The 6,732-nt window shown below is 46.7% G+C and overlaps 1 protein-coding gene across 1 annotated transcript in view; it reads right to left on the bottom strand.

Moving 5' to 3' along the window:
* Positions 1-6,732, bottom strand: part of LOC134483188 (uncharacterized) — a 341,330-nt gene that overhangs the window by 124,017 nt on the left and 210,581 nt on the right. The window lies entirely within an intron of this gene.

The following is a 6,732-nucleotide window of genomic DNA, read 5'->3' as shown; positions in this document are numbered from 1 at the left end:
TAGGTGCTGTTTCACTTGATCATTCATATGCTGTGTTTTTTATTGTTGCTGATTATATTTATTTTTATCATTTAACTCAATGGATCTTTTTTTTTTTCAAATGTATGTCTGGGCCACTCCTGAGTGCATTTCCCTCATGATCAAAAGAGGGAATAGCATTCCCCATTGTAGATGATTGTTAGGGACCATGTGGTTCTTCTGAGAGAGAAGCAGATGCTCTAACCTGTGAGTCATCACCACAGCTCCTGTAGGTAGCTTTTGTCCTTCCAGGGCATGTGCTATACTAGATGGATATGATCACCTTCAATTAAGGAGAGAGATCTCAGGAGATGTATATGTACAGGTGGTTGAGCGGTGCCTGCTCAATGTGGTAGGCTGCTAGGCATCCACACCGGGCTCTGGTGCCTCCACTGCTCATTGTGCATTCAGGATCATCCTCCAGCACCACTCAGTTTCAATTCCAAACAGATCTTTCACTTACTATCGATGATTATATACATTAAGCACATCTGATAAAATACAGAAGAGACTAGCCTCCTTCTACCGGCCAACTTGGCATAATGAATTCTTTTGATAGAAAGCAAGATAATTATCTCAATCTATGCAGCTTAGGGAGGACCTCAAGAGCATCCATATTGAATCCAGACTGCAGCTGTGACCACATGTTTCTTTTCCAGAGCAGGTCTGTGCAAGCCCAGAAGTTAGGTGGGATAGTTCATGTTTCACCTTTTACCTTGAAATCTGTGATTTTATTGAGAAAGTATATTTTCCACGTGACTCATTTCCAATTTATGGAATTAAACTGACTTACTGAGAGTGGAGGTGACTGGGAGAGATTAAGTGAAGAAGAATAATCCAGTATGTCTGCAAACAGATGCTGTCTCATTAGGGCTTTTCAATGCTCAGCAGCTGGAGAAGCAAGGGAGAGGCATTGGTGACTCTCAAGCTTAGGTCCTCTAGTCATTATAAGCTGAGCATGACACACAAAGGGTCATAGTTATCACACTAGAATCTAGTAACTAGATTTAACCAACCTACCACATTAATGCTGTGTTTGGTGGTATTTTTTGCCCTCTTAGGACCTGGAAGAGGCTTGGGGTTTTCTAATCCTACTCATAATTTATTAATCTTCCCAACACTATGGGCTTTGTTCTGTTAATGCTAACAGCGCCATCCAATACCTAGGATATTTTCTACTGACATGTGTGACGTGAGACAAAACAGTCCCTGTCATCCCTCACCTGAATAAACTTCCTTAGAGGACAGTGTAGGTGGAGGGTCCTTCTTTCCTCTCCAAGATCGAGAAACATTTCCAGTCTTCAGACAAGTGTGTCAGCCATTGTCCAGTGACTGTCCTGAGATGTCCACAATGTCAGCTGAGTGAGGGCAGGGCAGGGCATTGGGGCAGGGCTGGGCTGGGCAGGGCATTGGGGCAGGGCAGGGCAGGGCATTGGGGCAGGGCAGGGCAGGGCAGGGCAGGGTAGGGCAGGGGACTGGGGCAGAGTCCATGAGGTGTCAGTAGGCAACAGGCCAGCTGGGGCTAGTGTGGGTACAGGGCTTCTAGTGTGGGTGTGAGAGGAGGAAATTAGGAATGGTCAGATTCTGATGCAGCATATAGGCGGGAAGGAGCTTAGACCATCTCAGTGCCATATAGGGACATTGTAGACACTGATGGGCAGTGTGGGGATGGTAGGGTCCCATATACTGCTCTCCGCAGGTGTCAGGAGAGCATACAGTGGCTCTGTCAGACTTATGACAATCAGGCAGGCACTGGGTGCAAGTGAGAATCATGGGACAAGTCCTGTGTGCAGCCTGGTTTGGGGACATTCCCAGGTGCCCCATGGACTGCAAATTAAAGGCAAAGGACACAGGGAAGCCAGCAATTCCCATGCACATGACATAAATACCTGTAGAACTTTCTAGAATTTCCATAGACTATCTGTTACTAGTCCTCATTATAGAAGGCACCAACATTCTGCCCTCTGCTTCAACTTGGTGAGACAGCTATTCTAACTCCAGCAGGAAGGCCTCAGGGAAGACAGTAAGAACTCGCAGGTGACCCCTTTTACCATTGAAACAGGGTCTTCCTATGGAGCCCAGAGTGGCTGTAGGATACTAATGCTCCTGCCTCACAGTGACTAGAATTCCAATCCACCCTCAAGAGCAGTTGATTCATCACTAGATCAGACTAAGGACATGTGAGGCCCCAGGGTGCTAGGATTACAAGGGTCCTAGTAAGTTTCTCCAGCCTAAATTACAACCTGAGTCAGTGCTGCTATTTGGGACACTGCCTGATGCCCAGTGACATCACACCTTGGAACTCTTTGTCAAAAATAAGCTGTTATAGGAATGAAGTAGCCACACAATAAACATTGGTCTGGACACTCCTAGGTCAAGAATCCCCTGTTGGAAATGCCTTGGATCGCAAAATTTTAAATTCTAGATCCTTCTGGGTTTTAGAAGATTTATAAATACAAAAAAAGAAAGATGGGCATAGTAATTTAAGCCTGTGATCCCAGTCATGGGAAACTGAGTCAGAGTGATGGAAGACTGTAAGTTCCAGGCCCACCTGTGTTTCAAGAAAAAAAAAAGGCATGGTGAAGATTCCACTCAAGTGGAAACCAAAAGGGTTTCACATGGGCCCTGCCATCCACTGGTCACTACATCCACTCTCATCACCACAGCCACAGGCAGACACTGGGGAACATTTCCCACTGTCTCTCTTTGGGATGCAATCCACCCCATGATTCTATGTGAGGAATCCCCCAAAGGTTGCATCATGTGAGGGACCTAGAAAGTTCCAGGATTGGGAGAATTTAGGAGTTTATAATTAAGGATGATCTACAGCTGTGGCAAAGCCTTTTCCCACCACATGGCAGCCCTAGGTTTGCCCCCAACAGTAAAAATAAAATCCCCCAAAATAATTCAAACAAAATGTCCTGAAGCCTGCGCCCTGACCAGTCTCTTCAAAAGTGCCAGGAACCTGGGTCCACATTTAGGACCCAGCACGACCTCTGTGACCCATGAGAAGGGATCTAATATGGGAATTAGTACAGTATGACTTATCCTTGTGGATACCTTTGGTGACAATAACCACCTGACCCCTGAAAACCCATCTACCTGGGGGGCTCAGCACTCATGTCACCTAAAAAGCCCAGATCCTAGGGCCAGCATGGGCAGGTGGTGAAGAAAGTTTGTCTCTCGTGAACATCAGTTGCCACTCCTGACTTGACTCTATCCTCAGGAGACAATGTCACCCCAGAAAGTGTGGGTGTCAACGGCTCTTCCCAGGCCAAGGCTGGAATACTGCTTAAGTTCCACAATGCACAGCAGTGCTCACTCTAGAGCTAAATGTTCTACAGCTGAAAGGGGTGGGTGCTCTGCTGACCACGCCCCTTCCCTGCAGTATTTAGTGTACTCAGAGTGGTGCTTCAGATGTGAGGGACTTCTTGAGGCTACTCCCATGGAGAATGGCAGATTCATCAGAACGGGGCACAGGGTGAGTTCTGAGCACAGCTGGGAGGAATTTAGGGATGCCAAGCCATGACTAAGACCAGATCCTGGGCTGACAGGCAGTTGAGCTGGAGAACTGGCATCCAAAGTGTGACTGCCTGAATTCCTCTTAGACCAAAAGCCCTGGACCTGAGCTACTTTGGTGCGTGCTCCTAAGTGGGGTCCCAGACACAGCTCAGAATTGGGGCTGTGCATGGACTTTGGTGCTGGCAGCAGGTGGCTTAGCCATAAAGTGCTGAGCTTTCCCATCTATGCCCACTCAAACTCCTCTGTTTCATTTTAGCTGTGTTTGGTATAGTTTTGAGACAGGGTATCTTGTAGCAGCCCAACTCGCTTTGAGCAACACTGTAACATAAAAATAACCTTGAATTCAAGATCCTCCGACCCCTCTGTCCCAAGTCCTGGAATTAAGACCTCCAGCTGTGACCATTTTACTGCAGCATAGGATCCATCTGTATTAGAGTGAGCTTTGGAAATACTGGAGCTCCGACTGTTCCTTAGAATTCAGGTTTCCTTAATTCTTAGCAGGAGTTTTGTGATGATGCTGATGAGAGAGTCAGGAGTTACACTGGGAGAGGTAACAGTCCTGGCAGCCCTGAGTGCACAGTGAAAGTCAAGACAGAAGCCTGCTGATTAGCACCTGAGTGAAAGTGGGAGGATTCAGAGTTCAAGAACAGACTCAGTTACATACCTAAGACCATATTGCAACATTTTTGTTTCATTTTTGGCTTGTTTTCTTTGAGACAAGGTGTTAATTTATAGCCCTGGCTGTCCTGGAACTCACAATGCCTCTACCTCCCAACGGATGGAATTAAAGGCATGTGCCAACATGCACTGCCACTAATTAATTTTTAATTAAACATGCTGGCACAATCCAGTAATCCCAGTGCTTAAGAGGCAGAGGCAGGCCGATATCTGGTTTCCTGACAAGTCTGATCTACAGAGAGCATGTCAGAATAGCCAGGGCCAAACAGAGAAACCCTGTCTCAAAAAATAAACAACAAAATGAATTTGTTTTAAAGAAGAGAGGAACGATTTAACAGAGAATTAGTGGCCGAGATCCAAATGATATTGGGTAGTGCAGAGTCTAGCTTCTGAGATGAAACTGGACACCATGGGGTTAGGGTGGGGATTCTCATCTTGGACTGGGAGACAGAGGGTGACTTCAGGCATGGAAGGCTCAGTCAGTCATTAGTCAGGATTCTCAATCAAGAGGGTGTTGTAAGATCCAAAATGTGTGAGCAGTGTTCTGCATGAGACTAGAAGAACCCGCCTACCCATACAAAACAGCCAATGAAGAGTAATCACAAGCATACGTCTGGAGGTCCACAAGAGGTTAACGTCCACCTTAGTGTGGATTATTCAGAGCACAGGTGGAGAGGAGTAGAAGAGCTGATGGTGGCTGAGGCAGGAGAGGAGTTCGGGTGTGAATTTCAGCCAGGAAAGGAGCTTGTAGGTCGGGCAGAGCAATGAGAGGTCTAACAGCATAGCTGTTGAGATCCTTCAGATTAATTTGTCTTAAGAGCCTCATGCCATAGCCAAGGACAGGAGTAGATCTGACTATTGGGTGGGTGGGCTCACATAGCCCAACAGGTTTGGCCTTGCATCTGTGGGATTCCAAGTCTCTCCCTTTAGACACAGCCATGGTGAAGGTGTAGCAGTGAAGGTGCAGATGGCTTTGCAATGCTTGGCTTATGGTGTTGAGTACTTCATGCTCCACAGAGCTAGGGAATGTCCTAGAAGCCAGGGAGGCCGAGCCATGAGGAAGACATTTCTCCGTGAGAGAGAAATGATAACCAAAGTCACTAAGAACTTCCTGAATCACAGTGTCTGTTAACCATATATTTTATTTACTTATTTTTATGGGCCTGAGTGTTTCACCTAATAAATGCTTGTGCACCATGTGGTATGTCTGGTGCCCATGAAGTCCAGAACGATTCCACTGAACTGCAATTACAGGCTAATACGAGCCACCATGTGGGCACTGGGAACTGAACCCTGGTCTTCTGCTCTTAGCCACTAAACCATCCATCTCTTCAGCACCACCCCCAATTGTATTGTCATTAATATTTAACCATTTAGCCCTCAGTATTTGAATTAATGCAGATGTGACAAGAGTTATAGTTAACATGATGGTTCAGGTATAGACATGCAGGCATCTCATTGTATACAAAATATAAATCCTTTCTTTCTTTCTTTCTTTCTTTCTTTCTTTCTTTCTTTCTTTCTCTTTCTTTGTTTTACTCATGGAAACAGAGTTTCTTTTGTGTAGCTGACCTGGAACTAGCTCTATAGAGGGAGCTGGCCTAGAATTCACAGAGATCTGTCTGCCTCTGCCTCCCAAGTGTTAGGATCAAAGGTGTACACCACCACCACCACAAATCCTCCTGTTTTAAAGGAAAAATGTAGCCCTACATGGCAGCACCAGTTTAGTCCCAGTATAGACATTTTTCTAGAGTTCCTGAAGGGCTTGCTGCCTTCCCCTTTAGGCCTGGCTAACATGAGAGCTCCACACCTATGGGGTTTGCTTCATAAGAGTCTGGAGGATGAGGGTCACAGGCTGATGTAACTGTGTACAGCAAAGGATGCTTGGTGAAGGTCAAGTGGGTATCACAGCTCAGCAGGTAAAGGCTCTGCCACCCAGCCTCATGGCCTCAGTTTGATCATCTGGTGAAAGTAGAGAACTGAGTCCACATTGTGTCCTCTGCTCTCCATGTGCATATCATGGCACAGGAACACCACAAACTACATAAAATGTAAAATGCTGAAATGCTGAGAGAAGAGGCCTATGGTAGGCGCCTCCTACACCTGAGACTTCCAACGCCGAAAAGCAGGGGGTAGAGAGTGAGGATGCAGAGTGCACACAGGTCAGGACAAGGCCATGTTACTGAAGCCTCCATGTGTGGTGAGCATGCTCTGGGGCACCATGAGGGACATCAGGAGCTTCTGCACTTTGTAGAATTACAGGGTTCCATGTTACCTCATATGCCCACGTTTTGCCCCCTGCTGCAGGGAGAAGCCAATACCAGAAGCCTCCAGCTCCCAGCCCTGCTGGAAGGTTTGAGGAAGGTGGTCCTCTTCTTGTGGTGCCTCTAGTAGGAGTAGCCCACACTTGGGCCCAGCTCCCACTATCAGGAAAAGACAGGTGGCTCTGGTCTTTGCACAGCTCCAGTGGAATGAACAGTGCATCTCTCCTCTCTCTCTTGCAGGAAGTCTCAG

This window comes from Rattus norvegicus, chromosome 19 (genome assembly GCF_036323735.1).
Source record: "Rattus norvegicus strain BN/NHsdMcwi chromosome 19, GRCr8, whole genome shotgun sequence".
NCBI classification, from domain to species: Eukaryota; Metazoa; Chordata; class Mammalia; order Rodentia; family Muridae; genus Rattus; species Rattus norvegicus.
The sequence above is the reverse complement of the archived record's forward strand: the minus strand, read 5'-3'. Positions and strand labels throughout refer to the sequence as shown.